This window comes from Ochlerotatus camptorhynchus, unplaced genomic scaffold (genome assembly GCF_037179485.1).
Source record: "Ochlerotatus camptorhynchus isolate MF236.1 unplaced genomic scaffold, CSIRO-AGI_Acam_v1.1 ptg000491l, whole genome shotgun sequence".
Taxonomy (NCBI): domain Eukaryota; kingdom Metazoa; phylum Arthropoda; class Insecta; order Diptera; family Culicidae; genus Ochlerotatus; species Ochlerotatus camptorhynchus.
This window is the reverse complement of record NW_027040976.1, coordinates 2072013-2091100: the sequence shown is the minus strand read 5'-3', so window position 1 is coordinate 2091100 and position 19088 is coordinate 2072013. Positions and strand designations below refer to the sequence as shown.

Sequence of the window (19088 nt, the reverse complement as noted above, 5' to 3'; positions counted from 1 at the left end):
ACAATGAAGTGAATTGAGTGAGGTTCGTTGTCACAGATCTTTTTGGAAAAAATCCATGCTGGGCACTAGAGATGTAATTCTTGCTAGCTTCGAACAAGGCATCGTTCACGATTATCTCAAAGAGTTTGGAGCAAGCATTCAACGACGTTATCCCGCGGTAATTGGAAATATCACACTTGTCCCCCTTTTTGTGAATAGGAATCATGACCGAAGTCTTCCACGCGGATGGGAATGTCATTCGCTGTAATGAAATATTAAACAATTTCACTAGCGGCATCAATAAGACACTTGAGCAATTCTTAAGAATGCATGCAGGAATACCATCCGAACCGTATGACGCAGAATGTTTAAGTTTACGTATCGCTTTTTGTACGTGCTCCTCAGTGATTTGGAAAATTCCAAAGTCGAGCCTATCTGATGGTGTGTCATGGATGGCTGCATTTAGATGCGAGGACGAAATCGACATGTCCGAGAAGGCACTCTTGAAGTGATCAGCAAACAGCTCACACTTGTGGGCATCTGTGCTAGCAGAGCGGGCACCGAGATACATAGACGAAGGTAACCCATTTTCCTTACGCTTCGACCGAACAAATGACCAGAAACGTTTGGGATGCAGGCGTAGATTTCTCTGCGTACGGTCTATATAACGAGCATACATTTCGCGGTTAAAGCTAGTGTATTTATTGCTGGCCAGAACAAAACGACGTTTCAGGTGTTGTGATCGATTACGTTTGAATTTCCGAAGAGCAGTACGTCGACGGCGCTTCAATCTACGAAGCCGATTGTTTGTCCATGGAGGTTTCAGAGTAGGACGCTGAAGTGGCACGTGAGCTTCGATAACACGACGTATCTCAGAGTTGAACGACTCAACGATGTCATCCAGATCTCGTTCGTCATCCAAAAATTGCCAATCAATCACAGAAAATGCTTCACTCATCAAGTCATAGTTGACACGGCGGAAATCAAATTGCGGGTTCTCGTGTGGCTGATCAAATCTCACTGGTGACGGCAAAGAAACGGCAACCTCAATAGCGGGATGTGCAGTGTCGAGTTCTACAAGAGGTTCAACCGCTTCAGAAATGCTGCAGTTAGGTAGTGCTGTATCGTTCACCAGTACTAAGTCAAGAGTACGAGAACTGGCATTTTTCACAGAGTTGATTTGCGTCAGACCATTGAAACAAAAGGCATCATATAGAGCACCATCCGAAGTTGAAAAACGGGATATACTGGAATCTATATGAAGTCCGCCATCCTCTGAAGCAGTCCAATGCATGTTGGGGTGATTGTAGTCACCGAACTGAAGCGCAAAATCATAAGGTTTCAAGCATGATATTACTGAACTAACAGAATCGCTATGAAGCTGAATGAGGGACAGATCATCTCTACGATCAGGTGGTAGATATAATACTCCAATACTGACTGAACACGTTTGCAATTTGATTTTTACCCACAGCTGTTCCAAAGCATCACTAACTGGAGCTGGGTCGACACAGCAGCACAATCTGGTAGACACTGCAATCAAAACTCCACCGCCGCGCAGCTTTCTACTGTTCAGTGGATTGCGATCAGTCCGAAAAACAGTGAATGATCCACCAAATAGCTGAGTTGATAGGATGCAAGTGTCGAGCCACGTCTCGGTTAGAACTATCACATCATACTCCGAATCTGCCGCAGCGAGATAGAAGGCATCGATCTTCGTTCGGAGTCCACGGACATTTTGATAGAAGATACGAAGTTGAGAAGAAGAATATGAGGGAGGCATGCCAGTAATCTGTTGAGTCTGAGCGCAGACAGGGTGGATCACAGGACTACCACTTTCAATCTCAGGAACGAGTCGGTTGCGATGAACAAAAACAGCATCTTGCAGGACAAGGTCAGAGGGCCTCGATGCTTCTGGAGAATTACCTGCGACGTGCAGCGGCAACTGGATTGAACATGGTGAGGCTGGTGTGCTGTTATTGTCAATATTAGACCACAATTGTCGTGGAGCAGAGACGTAAGATGGTACTCTGGAAACCAAGAAATTTACAGGCAGAGAAGTTGTTGTTTGCTGACTGTACTTGCCTACGGTTTGATTTTGGAAGACCCCCTCTCTCAACTCATGCGCAGAGCTGGGACGACTGTTGAACGCTGGCAGCTTAGGCTCGACTGCGATGAGAGGACTAGGGGCTTCCACAAGGCTGGCGGCAAGTGTGCGTCCCAGTGGCATGTTGAAGACAACAGGATGTGATTTGTTTTGCAATAAGCGGCTGTAAGCATCATACATTTTAGGAAGAGAATTGCTCGAATTATCATCGTACTTGCCTGAAATAGGGTTTCGGAAGACCCCATCTTCACATCCAAACGCAGGACCGGGACGGCTGGAGGTCGCTGGCAGAATTGGCTCGACTGCGATGGGTGAATTAGGGGCTTCCAAAAAGCATGCGGCAAGTGTGCGTCCCGGTGTCCGACTAGGGTAAACCACGAACGAGTTTATTGACGAATTACGACTAGAAGTGATAAGCGTTTCAGGGACAGAATTGTTCGGAAAACTAGAATACTCGCCTGCAGTTGGATTTTGGAAGACCCCTTTTCCGGACTCATACACAGGACCGGGACGGCTGAAGGTCGCTGGCTGGAGGTGCTCGACTGTGATGAGGGGATCAGGGGCTTCCAAGAAGCTAGCGGCAAGTGAGCGTCCCGGATTCGGGTAGTAGGTAATACGACGTAGTGGCTCTGGGTCTTGACTCAGTGATATCACTCCGTCATAGGCATTTGATGAGGTGACTCGCTGGATTTCGGAGTTGTCTGCGGTGTATTTATTGGCAATCCAGGCGGCTTCCAAAAATTTTCGGCTTTGCGGTTGTCAACAAATTCACGAAACAGCATTCCTTTGGGCCATGTAGAGGACGACAATGCTTTCGCCTTCAATTTTGTAGAGACGCCTACTTTGAAGGAGACAAACGACATGGTTTGGATATCTTTACTCTTAGCAACCAGTCGGATAACTTCAACATCCTCCGTTGACAAACGATGCTTGGCAAGTTCGGTGATCTGCTCAGCAGAAACGTCACGGGAAATCCGAGATAGGTATAACCAAAACTTATCCTTAGAAACGGGAACAGTTAGACGGCCTAGACTTGGAGACGGCGAATCTCCGGTAGCAGTCATAAGAGGTGGCAAGTTATTGTCCTTTTTCTCGAATAACCGTCGGCTTCCTATGGTGCGTGACCTATTACCAGACCGTCTAGAGGACACCGGAGTGGTGGAAGTGGTATTGGTCAACTTTGTGAAATTGGATCGAATTTCGATTTTCAATTCCTCCAGAATTTCCAGTTTTAGTTTCCCCAGTATGATGATGATGATGATGATGATGATGATGGTCCCACCTCTTACCCCTACAAAGGTTTGAGCTGGACGATTTATCTTTAAGATAATTAAATATGACATTTTAACCAGGTTGGCAAACAAAATCGAACTGGTTTCAGTTACAGATATAAATTCCCTCTAGAGTTTACAGTTGCTTCACAGCGATATAAATGTTGAAAAGCTCAGGCGTCCACCTCTTAGTTCGCCTTTTTGTCCACCTAAAATATTCATAAGTATTACAAGCAATCAAGAGTTAATGAACAATCAACAAAGCATCCTATTACACTAGTAACCCCGCAATCTGATGCTATCATAATTTTCAGCAATGTCAGGAATGCTCACAAACCCCCAACATTTGCCAGAAAACTTACTACTAACTCAAGGTATCTTCCAAATAAGCTTCAAAATTGCATTTTTTTTTTATCAAATGTTAAATTCAGTCCTCTATATCCGTAATACGCGCGCGAGGCTCAAACCTTTGTAGACTACTATTTTTTTTACTACTACTATTAAATCATATATCAAAAATCCATCATCACCATCGTGGCGAACAAAATAGTTTTTGCAGTGCTACAATAATTATTAAAAAGTCGTTATAACAGCTATCCATACAAAGTAATCCGTTAAAAATAACTTCGTCAAGATAAATAATTTGTCAATTCATAAAAAAAAATCACTGGATAACCGTTCAAAAGACAGTTTTAACGTGTGAAATGCAATGTCTCTTAAATTCTGCTAATGTTGTTGAACGTTTAATGTGTCTAGGCATCGAATTGAAAACATTTATTCCTTTAAAAAATAATGAATTCTGTGAAGCACAAGTCAAGAAATGTGGTGTTCTTATTTCATCCGCGTTTCTAGTATTATATCTATGATAGTCACTTCCTCTTTCAATTCGATCACACAAATATCGAGGCAGCAAACCGTTAACTACTTTAAAAATGAACACCATAGTCAAATATACAATTCTTTGCTTCACCGACAACCATTGTAAGGCGTCTAACATCAAAGTTGAGGAAGTGAATCTATTACATCTCAAAATCAAACGCATTATTTTATTCTGCAAGCGCTGTAATCTCGATATTTGTGTTGCATTCGACAGAAATAAAATGGATGGGCAAAAGTCTAGATGAGGAGAGATGATTGATTTGTATAGCTGTATTTTACTGGCAATAGTTAAATCGTTTTTCAATCGACATAGAATTCCATACTTCTTGGCAATTTTCTTGATGACATTGTCAATGTGAGAGTTGAACTTAAGTTTGTCATCAATAATCACGCCAAGATATTTAATCTCCTGAACGCGATCAATAGTCTCATCATCAATTACAACAGAGACGTTCTCATTTAATCGATTCCGCGAAATTACCATAAATTTAGTTTTACTTGTATTCAATTTTAACTGCTTACACTTCAACCATCTACTTAGATACTGCAAATCTTCATTCAAGTGTGAGACGGCAACTTCTAAATCCTTAGCTGCAATGAATAACACAGTATCATCTGCAAAAAGGTTAATGTCGCAAAACCGTAAAACACGTCGCAAGTCATTAATATACATAATAAATAAAAGGGGCCCTAATACACTTCCCTGGGGCACTCCAAGGTTGTTCCCCACGGGACTGGAAACAGAATCATTAAAAACAGTCCGTTGAGTTCTGTCAGACAAATAGCTTTCAAACCATTTATATGCAGTACTCGTAATTCCAAAGCGCTTGATTGTACTTAACAGTAAGGGCCTAGAAATTGTTTCAAAAGCGCGTTTCAGATCCAAAAAAACAGCAACAATCGTATCTTTACGCTCCAAGTTGTCTTTCCACTTTGCTAACACCAAATTCAATGCAGTTTCACAAGAATGACCTTCCCGATATCCCGATTGTTCTGGTATCAACAAAGAGTTGCTATTCAAATACTCCAACAGCTGGCCTTTAACAACAAGTTCTAAGATTTTCTCTAATGTGTGCAACATGTTGATGGGACGAAACTCTTCGGCTTTAATCGTTCCAGCAACTTTTTGAATAGGAATCACTAAGGATTCCTTCCAAATTTGTGGCACATGTCCATTCTGCAATGATTCATTAATAAGGTCCAGAAAGATGTGGCCAATGACATGAAAGCAATCTTGAATAACTCTAGCATTAACATTATCTACTCCAGCCGATTTTCCTAATGAAAAACAAATAACTCTAAGTTCATCTAATGTAATTGGGTGAAAAACTTCAAATCTGCAACTACTATTAACTGGCTGTTTTATTTCGTCAGGTTCATCGACCAATTCAATAGATTGATTAATCAATGAAACACTGTCTACGAAATAATCATTAAACTTAGATGCAATTACTTGTTCTGACTGTTCTAATGTGCCATTAAAAGTTATGGACCGCGGTTTGCAATTACTAGGTTTTAATAAAGATTTCAAAATTTTCCATAACTCTTTGCTGTTGTTTTGATGCTGATCAATCTTCCTTTGAACATATTCACAACGAGTTTTCTTTATCGATTGTGAATACTTATTACGCGCGATTGTGTACCTAGTCCAATGATTGTCATTATTAGATCTACAAAACTTTTTGTACCATTTGTCCCTTTTCCGTTTAAGACGCAAAAGATCCAAATTGTACCAGCTGTTCGAGTTTTTCAAAGAAACAAACTTTTGCTCAACTAGTTGATTGGTACACGTTTTCAAAGTGTTATTAAGAACAGCTGTAGATTCATCTAAGTTACCGTCCGCGAATGGAAAATCCAGGCTTCTCTCAACAAGGTTTGAAACAGCTTGCTTCGAATATTTCCTCCAGCACTTCAATTTTACAAAATTATCGTTATCGTTAACATGGTCTAAGACATTAATCACTAAAGTCTCATGATCGGTTATTTTCAAATCAGTATCCGTAACTGAACAAATGGAATCAAAATTGGAATAAACGTGGTCAATTAAAGTTCTACTGTGCCTGGAAATACGCGTATATTCATTTACCGTTTGCTTTAAATTAAAAAACTCAGCTAAACGCTTCAAATGATTCGAATTATGGTTATCACGCCAATTAATATTAAAATCACCAGCCAATATATTTAATTTACTAGAATCAAGGAATGTCTCGAGCCAGTTCTCTAAAACTTCAACAAAACGCTGGTCACTAGAACTGGGAGAATGATACAAAACACCATAATTACCCATCTTCATGCCACGTACAACTGTAATGCCCAAGAACCAGTTGCCATCAATAACTTCGTTGGTACGAAGGTTGAATTGAACTGATTCTTTGACATAAATAGCAACACCGCCAGTGTGTCTAGAATGTGATAAACAAGCAGCAACAATATATCCCGGAATACTATACTGATCAAAAGCTTCAGTTTCTACAATATGAGTTTCAGATAATAAAACTAAAAGAGGACGTTTTTTCTCAACAATCTGACGTAATGCTACGTAGTTTGTTGACAACCCCGCAATATTCAAATATAAAAAATCGAATTGATTCACATTCCTGGAACTTGGCTGCTATTTATTGAAACGCAAGCTGCTTTTCTTCTGATCAAAAAGTCTTTTATAGAGCAAACATTCCGAGCTAAATGCGGCATGGTTGACGTCCAAGTTCATTTTTCGTTCTTTATTCATTTTCAAACAATTAATACATTTCAATACAGTTGACGTACACTCCGACGTTTTGTGTTGTTGGCTGCACCTAGAGCATCTATCACAATTTTTGCAATCCATGCTCTTGTGCCCAAATTCTCCACATTTGAAGCATCTCAACACATTAATCGCGGGAACTATCGAGCACCGATCAAACCCTACATTTACTTTTTTCGCACATAACAAACATTTATAAGTATCGACATCGACTTCAATTACAACACTAAACTTGTTATAAGTGAAGCGTGGATTTTCAAACATGTTTACTACTTTTACATCATTAATAGCGATGTCTTCATTTTGACTTTTTAAGTAGTCAATAAAGACATCGGAGGAAAACTGATCGCTCATGCCCACTATTTTCAATCTTGGCACCGAAGTGGGAACAACAGCACTATATTTTTCACCCAGATTGCTTTCAATACCATTTTTCACATCACTTACGTTTGCTCCTGTTGCACACTCAACAATAATGGAGCCATCTTTACCATTTCTAAAATTACTGATTTTGTGTGTTTTTGGATCCAACTGAGTTTTTAAAAACTTACGAGTATCTTCGCAAGGTTGTTTGGACTCTTTCGGTTTAATCACAATGACTGGACGAGTCTTACGATTTTCTGGTTTGTTACTTTTACTATTACTGTTACTATTAGTTTTACTTTGACTAATACGACTATGTCTTTTTACAACATCCGCAAAACTCGCATTTTCTTGAAAAACAACATCATCATCATGATCACTATTACTAATTACTAATTTACGTTTTTTGCGTCTGGTATTTTTGTCCGATTCCGACTGAATCGTCCTAGATGAACTGCACGGATCATTCTTTACAGCTAATTGGTTTTCCGCATCAATTTTAAAAAATGAACTTTTCATATTATCCAATTTCTCACAAATCAAATTTTCAAGACCATTTACATTTATTCTAATATCTGCCATCCCGCTTTTAACCGCGATGTCCACCTGAGCAGCAATGTGATCTCGCATGCCAGTGATCGAGTCCGAGAGTTGAAAAACCTTCTTCATCTCTTCCTCTATCCTTTTGACGCGCGAGATCAGATCATTCTGCTCGTCACAACTCTGATCTGATAGACAACTATCACACTTGAACAGAATATTTGCATTATCTGCTATAAGCCTGGCCGCAGTCTTAGTGAGTGCCGCACAAGCGAAATGGAACGTTCCATTGCACGGACCTACACACGTAACTGGGAGCCCACTCATAGCAATAGACTGCTCGCATACATTACACACATCCATTCTACCAAATTAAACGCTAACACTGTTAGCAGCAGACATATACAGGGGAGGAGAACACAAAATAAAATTTTACCGCCACAGCTCACTATACAAATCAATAGCGCGCCGGGGGGAAAATACAAAATTAAACAAAAACTAGTTGCTAGGCAACCTTTCCTCTACTTATCCTGTTAGAAAAACACCACGGGCACGCGTTGGAATAATCCTTTCGCGGCACACGCCACTATTTCACACGAAATTATTAATTTATTTTCACAGCACAACTCAACAAAAACACTACTTTGTACGCCATACTACGAGGATGACCGCTCAGTTGTTTCTCCAAACCAGCATCGTAAGCAGCCTTCACGTTTTTCTTGTGACGAACGTCTGACATTATGGCAGCACAGGATTTACACATCCAGAAGAGCTGCCTATTCCGATCGATTTCATCCAACATTTCACTTGGCAGGTGACAGCATTTTAGGTGAAACACCGCGCTACAGAACCCACGGCAGGTAATGCGTTCCTCTTGGACATCATTGGTGCAAGCGTGGCAGATTACACTCATTTTGCAGGAACAAGGCGATGCAGACCAACAACGAAATTCCAACGTAGCGCAATACAACAGTAGGGTCCAGACGACAGCAATTCGCCGAAATTTATGCAGCAGTTACACCACGAGCTCAATGAAAGATTGCAAGCTTAAAAGTTTTGCTGGCAGATGGCGCTTCGGAAAAAAAAATTCGCGTGGGGAGTGCTTGGGAAAGTGTATGTAAACAATGAGTCACTTTCACTTTATCACCGCACCACGAAAATCACAACACACCGAACGAAATTCACGAAAACAGAAAGCAGTAGTACAAAAACTGAATCACGAACGACGAAAAAGTATTTTATAACCGATATAACACCGAAAAAAGTATCACTAATTAACGACCTAATCGCAGCAGAAAACGTAGCTAGCAGTGTTGCCAGAATGCACGGTAATGAAGGTTTAGGGCCATTAGGCCGAGTGGTTCAGAATTTACAAGCACATGTAGCTATAAGAGTAAGACCGCTGTCTTAGAAGACAACATTACTTTATTAGGTTGCTCAACTGGTATGTTTTAGGGAGATTTCTTTTTTATGGCTTTATCAGTCTAGGGTTATCAAAACGGTCAGTTCTGCATTGCCCCATCATCCTCACAATAACCGTTGATGCCGTATAGTACTTACTTTACTTTTCCTGGTACGGCGTCCCTCGTCACAATGTTGCGCCAACTAACTCAGTTCGTGGTTGCTTGTCTCCATTTTCTTGACCGTCCCACACTTCCTCGATCTTGCTCTATTTGGTCTAACCACCTTCCTCGCTGTGCTCCTCTGCGTCTTGTACCGGTCGTATTCGAGGCATTCTTACAACGTGTCCCGCCAATCGTAGCCGTCCAGCTTTCGCGACTTTCTGGATACTGGGTTCGTCATAGATTTGCGCCAGCTCGTGGTTCATCCTTCTTCACATACCCCGCCAAAGATGGTCCTAAGCACTCGTCGTTCGAAAACACCCAGTGCCTGCAGGTCTTCCTCGAAAATCGTCCACGTCTCGTGCCCGTAGAGAACTACCGGTCTTATCAGCGTCTTGTACATGGTACATTTAGTACGGGGGTGAAGTTTACCCAACCTCAGGGTCTTGAGGAGTCCGTAGTAAGCACGACTTCCGGCAATTATGACCGCGTTACCAATGATCCGAGGTACACAAATTCATCCACCACCTCGAACTCAACTTCGTCGATTGTCACGCTTCTGCCTATGCGAGCCCTATCGCGATCGGTTCCTTCAGCTAACAGATACTTTGTCTTCGACTTATTCACCTTTAATCCAACCTTCTCTGCTTCACGTTTCAGCCTGGTGTATTGCTCCGCCACGGCCCGAAACGATCTTCCGACAATGTACACGTCGTCAGCGAAGCAGATCAACTGGCTGAACTTATTGAAGATCGTACGTTTCATAACACCTTCATAACGTTGAACAGGAGACAGGAAAGACCATCGCCTTGTCGAAGTCCTTTGCGAGTTTCAAACGGGTCCGATAACGCACCCGATATCTCCACACAGCACTGTACACCATCCATCGTAGTCCTGATCAGTCTGGTCAGCTTCCCGGGAAAACCGTCCTCGTCCATAATCTTCAATAGCTTGAAATCGATGGTGCATAGGGACTTGATATTCACGACACTTTGGAGGATCTGCCGCAACGTAAATATTTGGTCCGTTGTCGATCGCCCGTCCACAAAACCGGTTTGATAACTTCCCACAAATCTGCTTGCTAGCGGCGACAGACGACGAAAGACATTCTAGCTTGTCGCTTTTTCATATATTTGGCATATTACATCCTCTTTTCCACTCCTCCGGTAGCTTTTCTGTATCCCAGATCCTGACTATCAGTCGGTGCAGACAAGTGATCAACTTATCCGGGCCCATTTTAATAAGTTCCGCTCCGATTCCATCTTTACCAGCTGCTTTGTTGTTCTTAAGCTGTCGGATAGCATCCTTAACTTCACCTTTCGTGGGAGCTGGCATGTCCTCCTCATCCGCTGTACCGACGAAGCCATTTAGATGTTCATCGTATTGCTGCTTCCACCTTTCAATCACCTCACGTTCGTTCGTCAAGATAGCCCCTTCCTTATCCCAACACATTTCGGCTCACGGCACAAAGCCTTTGCGGGATGCGTTAAGTTTCTCGAAGAACTTGCGTGTTTCGTGAGAACGATACAGCTGCTGCATTTCTTCGCACTCCAGCTCTTTCTGGCAGCGCTTCTTATCCCGGAAAAGATGGTTTTGCTGTCTTCGCTTCTGTTTGTATCGCTCCACATTTTGACGGGTTCCTTGGTTCTTCTCGTCCAAAACCGTCTGACACTCCTCGTCGATTCCGCTTCACAAACCCAATACCTCAGTCGGCGTCCAGAAACAAATGTTCAATCGCTTGCCACTCTTTCTCTCATCGCTCCCGAACGCTCAACTTTGATAGTTTCGTCTTTCATGAAACACATCAACAGAGGTTTCATCACGTATATCACTTAAATTCCAATATAGATTAAAAGCATTTCTCACGTGAAAACACTTGAAGATTACGCGTAATATAATTAATTTATCTTTCATCGCCATATTTATCTAAAAAAATTAACGAAAACGGGACATAACGCATTTTAAACAAATTGAATTAGTTGTTGATAGAGTGTTCGTGAAAGGGATTGAAAGCCAGGTTTCGTTCAGCTATAAAATCGACGTTACTTACCTTACCAATCAGGCTATGGCCTTGTTGTCCTCTGCTGTCCGAATAAGTCGTGGTTCATTTGCCTCCTCTACGTTCCGTCATTCATCTTCACTCCACCGTAGATGGTACGCAACACCATCCGTTCGAAAACACCAATTGGTCCTCCACGAGCATAGTCCAGGTTTCGTGGCCGTAGAGGACCACCGGTCTAATCAGCACCTCGTAGACAGTCAACTTCGTGAGGCGGTGAATTTTATTAGACCGGAGCGTCCTTCGGAGTCCAAAGTAGGCACGATTCCTTGCGTCTTTGAATTTCTCTACTGATATCATTTTCGGCGGTCACCAGTGAGCCCAAATACACGAACTCATCGACTCGGGAACTCGGGGTGGGAGGCTAACATTGTCTTCCCTAAAACCTCTTCCTTTCATGTATTTTGTCTTTGATGCGTTGATGGCAAGTCCAATCCGCCTAACTTCAGCCGTCAGTCTGATGAACGTTTCCGCCATTGTCTCAAAGTTCCGTGTCATAATGTCAATGTCATCGGCGAAGTACAGAAACTGGATGGACTTCCTGAAAATAGTGCCACTCGTGTCTATCCCAGCTCTTCTGATCATACCTTCTAACGCGATGTTGAATAGCAGACACGAAAGTCCATCACCTTGCCGTAACCCCCTTCGAGATTCAAATGGACTCGAGAGTATCCCCGATACTGGAACAACGCACATGATTCGATCCATCGTCGCCTTGACCAATCGCGCAAGTTTATCCGGAAATCCGTAATCGTGCATAATCTGCCATAGCTGATCTCGATCGATTGTGTCGTATGCGGATTAGAAATCGATGAACAAATGATGTGTGTGCACGTTGTATTCGCGGCATTTCTGCAAAACCTGCTGAATCGCGAAAATTTGGTCCGTGGTAGCGCGGGCACCCATGAATCCCGCCTGGTATTGCCCCACGAGCTCTCTTGCAAATGGTGACAGGCGGCGGCATAGAATTTGGAAGAGTACCTTGTAGGCGGCGCTCAGCAGTGTGATCGCACGGTAGTTGCAGCAATCCAACTTGTCGCCCTTTTTGTAGATTGGGCATACGACACCTTCAATCCACTCCTCCGGTAATATCTCCTCCTCCCAAATCTTGGCAATTACCCAGGGCAGCGCTCTAGCCAGTGCTTTACCACCGAATTTTAATAGCTCACTAGGTAGTTGATCTACAGCAGTTGTTTTGTTGTTCTTCAGCCGACCGATCTCCTCCTCGACTTCTTGAAGATCAGGGGCCGGTAGCCTGTCGTCTTCTGCGCGTGCTCCAAGGTCTGTTGCCGTGCCACCTTCGTTTTCTGCTGGTTCACCGTTGAGGTGCTCGTCATAGTACTGCTTCCACCTCTCTATTAACTCACACTCGTTCATAAAAGGTTACCGTCCAAATCCTTGCACATATAGTCTTGCGGCACGTAGCCTTTGCGCAACCTATTTAGCTTCTCGTAGAACTTCCGTGTGTCGTTTACGCGGTACAGATTTTTCATCGCCTCGCGATCTCGGTCTTCCGGCTGACGCTTCTTCCTTCGGAAAATCGGATTTTGTCTATTCCGCGCTTGTCTGTGTCGCTCCACATTAAATCTCGTGCGGTGTTGCAGCATTCTCGCCCGTGCTGCATTCTTCTCCTCTACTAACAGTTTGCATTCGCCGTCAAACCTGTCATTTCTTCGACCCGGGATATCAGTATCTAGTGCCGCAGTACTACTTATGCACACTACGAAAAAGACATGTAAATTTCAGTGCCCTGAGACCGACACATGCAAGCGGCCTTTTTGACATAAGAATCAGTTGAAAAGGACGAGAATATCAATTCAATCAAACGCACTTTTAGTCGAGTTGCGTATGTTTCAGTTTCAGGACCTTTAATTTTACATGCCATGTTTGTTTACGTTCCATGATTTACGTCAAAGCTGAATTACGTCTCGTGTAAAAATAATAAATTCTAAGTGTGTAATTTTGTAACGATCACCTCTAGATGGAGATCGGAAATTCTTGTATTGAAAGGACGATCAAGTATACCAACCTCAGTACTCTATTCTTAGCAACCTGGATTTTGTTCCTGTTAGCCTGTGCACATGATTCCCACACTGGAGCTGCGTAGAGGATCGTAGGTGCTATGATTGGTTTCTAGACAACCAGTTTGTTCACACTTGAGAGACGGAATCTACGGCAAATCAGCGAATACAGACTCCTAACCAAGGCAGAACACTTGACTACAGTTTTCTCTACATGCGAACGCAAGAGGAGCTTTTCATCGAACAACATCCCAAGATAGGTTACTTCAGCAGACCACTCAACACAGCAAAAAAATAATTTTGATATCACATCAAAGTGGATGCACTACAATCATGTCGAAAATTTCATGTAATTTTTATGACCACATAAATAAACAAATGCAGTAAAAGCAGCGTAATGTCAGTTCATGCATTGTATTAATGATAATTTTGTCCTTTTTAGCAAGTAATATTACACCATATTTTCGACATGATTGTAGTGCATCCACTTTGACGTGATATCAAAATTATTTTTTTGCTGTGAACCCTTGTGCCATTCATGATTACAGTACAAGATGGAGTCGGTTTCAGTTTGGGTGATTGCCGGTGGATGAACATGAAGGTTTGTATTTTGGAGGCATTGATTTTGATTTTCCACGTGGTGGAATTATCAGCAAAGGCATTAAGGCATCGTTGAAGTTTGTTCGGTGTTTCGCGAGGCATCCCTCCTTTGACGGTTATTGCGGTATCATCTGCAGGAAAAACAAACAACCGTCTCCGAGGGGAGGATGTTGGAAGTGTAAATGCTGTAAAGCAAGGGGCCCAGCATACTGCCATACGGAGCACCTGCTGTGATGGAAAACGTGTCTGAAAGACAACCATTCAACGATACATTAAACGACCTTTGCAGGAGGTAGCTACGGGTGATTTTAAAGAGATGTGATGGGAAGTTAAAGCTACGAAGCATGCTCACAAGTCCGTCATGCCAAACATTGTCAACCGTCTTTTCAACGTCTAACAAGGCCATGGCTGTGGACTTGGATAGAGCTTTGTTTCTTCAGATGTTATTCATAACCCGTACTAGGTGGTGATTGGTACAGTGCCCCTTTCTGAACCCGAACTGTTCCGGAAGGAGAATGTTGTTTTCCTCGACAAACTTGAGCAAACGATTGAGAATGAGTTTCTCGAACAATTTGCTCAGCGCTGAAAGGAGGCTGATTGGTCTGTAGCTTGAAGGCAATGTTGGAGCTAATGGCATCAAACGCTAACGATGGAAAGCACTACAAATTGGAGGAAATTCGTACCGTAAAGCAACTTGCTCTGCCGGGTCAGACGCTGCGAATCAACGACTTTGTCGACAAGTTCAGGCACCTTAAAGGCCCCACATTCGAGCTACGAGAACGCGGTCCCTCCGTTGTTAATAGGTGTCAATAACGTTCGACTTACCATTCCGTTAAAGGTGAAACAGGGTGGCATCAACGAACCGGTCGCCATGAAAACTCGTCTCGGCTGGTTCATATACGGAGAAAATGGCACTCCCTTGTCACACACATTAAGCTTTTATGCTTGTGATTGCGACCGTGAACGTGGTGACCGAATTGGTTTCAAACGAGGAGAGAAGGGCTCAGAAAATCCTGGAGAAAACCACTTTACGCGTTGGTGATCGCTTTGAGACTGGATTACATGGGACAGGGTTGCGTAGAACGGCAGCGTGATTGACGCTAGAACCCGTTATCCTAGAATTTTATTTCCATTTCAAAACCCAGTTACCGTTCCCGCAAAGTGCACCTGACACTTCCAGTGAAACCTCTAGGGCAGAGCTCTTCGGTATTACCCTGGAGAGCAAACACAAAAACCGAACGTGTGAATATCCTTGAAAAGTAGAAAGCAACTGGGGTGTATTTGTGCAAATTATCTGAGCGTTTTTCTTCAGATGTGCACCACCTCCTCCATGAAAAAATGACATCTTATGTGTGGGGAGGAGGTGAAAACGCATGCATCATACGAAGAAATAACATGCAGCACCTGAGACTGCGAGATCTTCTTGCGAAAGTTTCCATCCATCAGGTTCATGAAGAGCAAGCGGTAGAGAGAAAACTAGTTGCAGAACGTGACTCCTCGTTTTTGCGATGATGAAGGATGCACTAATTAGTGTGCAAACAATTGTTGCTTTGAGGTGGTTGAAAAAAAAAAAATCTTTGCATATGTGGCCTCAAGCTGGGGGCCCTTGAGTTAATTGCATGACAGCAAGACAGCAGCCAGATGTCTGTCGGGGAAGAATTTAAATGGAAATTCTTCGAGGCGAGAAATCATTTGAGTTATTTCAACACACACGGAACACCCAAGTGGAACTCGGGATTGTCAACACGTATGTGCAATTCATCTGTCCATGTGATATCGACCCGGGTTGCAATTATTTATTCATTTATCATCAGATAATGGTTATTTATAGACAATGGTCTACCGATGAGCATTGCCATTGGTCACAGCTGCCGCTCGGAAGCAGCACCGATCTATGGTCTAGTAGTGTGGTAAGTGTCTACCGACCGATACATGGCTGCATCGCAGCACCATCCAGCGACCCTCAGGAGCAGCCCCGGAAAAGCGGAGCGACGTGTGCAAATTCATGAATTCCTGTTTTAGGTCAACTCGATGATTCATTTTGTAATTTACGTGAATTAATTGTTATTGACTATGCAAGTGCGTGCGGCGGTGTGTTTGTCGATCTAAGCCTAGTAGCACGGGAAAACTCACATCACAGTGATTAATTCTAATGCAATTGCACTCGCACACAGGCACAAACAGACCCATCAAATGTGTCGGAGCAGCGTTTGGAGGCCGATGAAAATTTGAGAACATTTGTTATTTCAAACATTGTGCGTTGAGATAGCAATCATTGAGTTCGTTATTAATTTTCAATCGGAAGGGAAAAGTGGGGTTGTCGGTGTTGAGCTTCCTAGTAATTACTCATTGGGAGGTGGAACACATGCTGATTTGTTGCTTATTGATTAGCTTTTTTAACCTATACCGTCGACCCCCGTTAATATGAAGGACATTTCGTGCATATTACCGGGGTTCATTTTTAATTTGAGCTGCTAGTAACCCAGCTATCGCCTTTATTTGCTGTTTTGTTTTGATTCAGCGTTCCGTTTTGCATCGTTCCATTTCACTTTTCTCCATTCCATCTGCTCAATGACGTTAGAGGAATTTTTAAAAAAGATTAAAAACAGTTAGACTATCGGGGGTTCACGGTAGATTGAATAAACATACTAAAAATTTGCGTTTACGGGCAAGCATTAATTTAAAAAAAAAATGATAGGAGTTGTCTACGGTTCCCTCAATTGTCTAAATATAAAAGATATACAAACAATCAAAAATCACACTGTCAATTATATTGGCTGCGAATCACACTTGTGTAATGAAAAGTAATGCCAAAAAGTTTCTAGATGTTAACCAAAACTGTACCAATAATAAAAAAAAAATAACAGGCACTGCTCATTCTCCTTCCATCTACAGTAACGGCTTTAGTGACGAAATTGTCTTGCTAATAAAACCATTCGTCGGCTATTCTCGTCTCATCCACGTCCTTCAACGACATATCCCTCAAGTTTTTCTACGCTCTGCTTCTGGTTCTACTGCTGCTTAGTGATTCTAGCCTTGCAAAAACCGCTTTTCCTAAATGCCACAAGCCAGATCACAAGTAATCATTGACGTTTTTACTGGTGATGGCTTTTTATTAAGCGACTCTTATGATGGAGGGAAAGCATCGTGTTGGTCCTAATGACGACGTCATTAACCTATCAATAACTCTGCGGTCGATGTCGTACGTCCTTCGCAAGGGTTGATCGAGTTCTTTTTTGTATCGTACATCTTGATGACGGTATGTAATATGAAGATGCATTGAAGGTTTTTGTTCTGCTTTTTCGCAGTTCACCAAAGGAACACATTTTATTCAACAAAGGAAAATTTGATTTTCAACACACAATGAAAGGAATGTGAATGGCACAATCACATTTCCGTCATTGAAAATAGTTTCCAGTGGAGCAGCAAAGCAGTGCGGCGGATTTCCTTGCCATGAAAATATCATCCTTTTGCAATTTCCTTTCCTATGAGTCAATCAGCCGACGCCGCGTGATGGAATTTGATTTCTGGTACTAACCGGTTAGAGAAAGGGTTACCAGAGAGTGTGTTTTTCATGGCAATACACAACTTTAGGAACCTAACGCTTCTAACGTACCGCAACTATAGGATCGTTTACCTTACGTTTGTTCACCAAACTTCGTTATATGCAGCCCAAAATGTGGAAAAGTACATTCATCTCTCTTCTGTCCTATACATCACCAGATGCTTCCTGCATCATTTCGTAATCCCCTTCGATTGAATCACTGGAGTCCAGGAGTGACAATGGATTCTTTTCGGTGTGAAGATAGAAAATCATCCCTGACAGATGATCTTGATTGTCGAAAGAGTACGATGCATTAGGAACAGGAGCCCATATATTGTGATAAGGTGACTATCTTCAGATTTCTTCCGAAATCACAAGGTGTTGGTCAATGTTGCTTTGAGCGAATTACTGAAAATAAATTTTCCAGACAATACTGCACAAAACGAGACGTGAAGATATGCTTGTCTAGGGATCAATCGCAGAACCAATCGGATGATGGCATTCGTTTATATCACCAGCCCAGTTTTCCACGGTGTCCAACACGAACATCGTAGATCAAACGAGTAGTCTCCTAAAGTCGCTTGAATGCATCTTGAAGTTCTTCTTGATCTGATTGACGAACACACTTAGAAATTACTGTTTTTACACGAGACGTAATTCAGCTTTGACGTAAATCATGGAACGTAAACAACCATGGCATGTAAAATTGAGTGTCCTGAAACTGAAACACATGCAACCCGACGAAAAGTGCGTTTGATTGAATTGATTTTCTCGTACTTTTCAACTGATTCTTATATCAAAAGGGCCGCTTGCATATGTCGGTCTCAGGGCACTGAAATGTACATGTCTTTTTCGTAGTGTGTAGCTCATGCCCTTCTGAACGATTTTTGATCATCTCGAACCAATCCGACATGCCCTTGTTATTGATTCATCCATTGACAACATTCTTAAAAACGTGAACCGGATCAGGAACAATCTCAAGTTTTCATCTGTTGTTCACAAGATGAACCAATGATAGATCAGTAAGTATGTTCCCGTTTTTGATGTTCAGCCCCATATCCTTCAACAATTGAAGATTCTCATAGCTGGAATCAGATGTAATGAAATGAACATGTACACATATAACACGAGTTGCTTGAGATATTTGGAACGAATGGATGCTGTGGTGACTTGCTTCCACTGTTCCGCAACTCCAACAACCATCACAGCCAAACTATTCGATGCCAGCTTATCAGATGGTCTTGTCTTCCCCACGAACTGATTGACACTGGCACACCACTCCGCTGCTTCATCCAGACTCATCTCGGTGATAACCTGTCCACAATGCTGTTCAGCTTCAGTCATTTCAGCTACTTTATATTTGAGGAGCTCAAAAATATCATCAAGGATACCTTAAATAATGAAAATCAACTGCTCGAAT

At 42.3% G+C, this 19088-nt stretch overlaps 1 long non-coding RNA gene and 1 pseudogene across 1 annotated transcript in view; one reads left to right on the top strand and one right to left on the bottom strand.

The window, feature by feature from the left end:
• Positions 1–19088, bottom strand: part of LOC135712531 (uncharacterized) — a 583229-nt gene that overhangs the window by 264912 nt on the left and 299229 nt on the right. The gene's annotated exons all lie outside the window — the stretch shown is intronic.
• LOC135712533 (uncharacterized) overlaps positions 10148–19088 on the top strand; it is a 30660-nt pseudogene continuing 21719 nt past the window's right edge.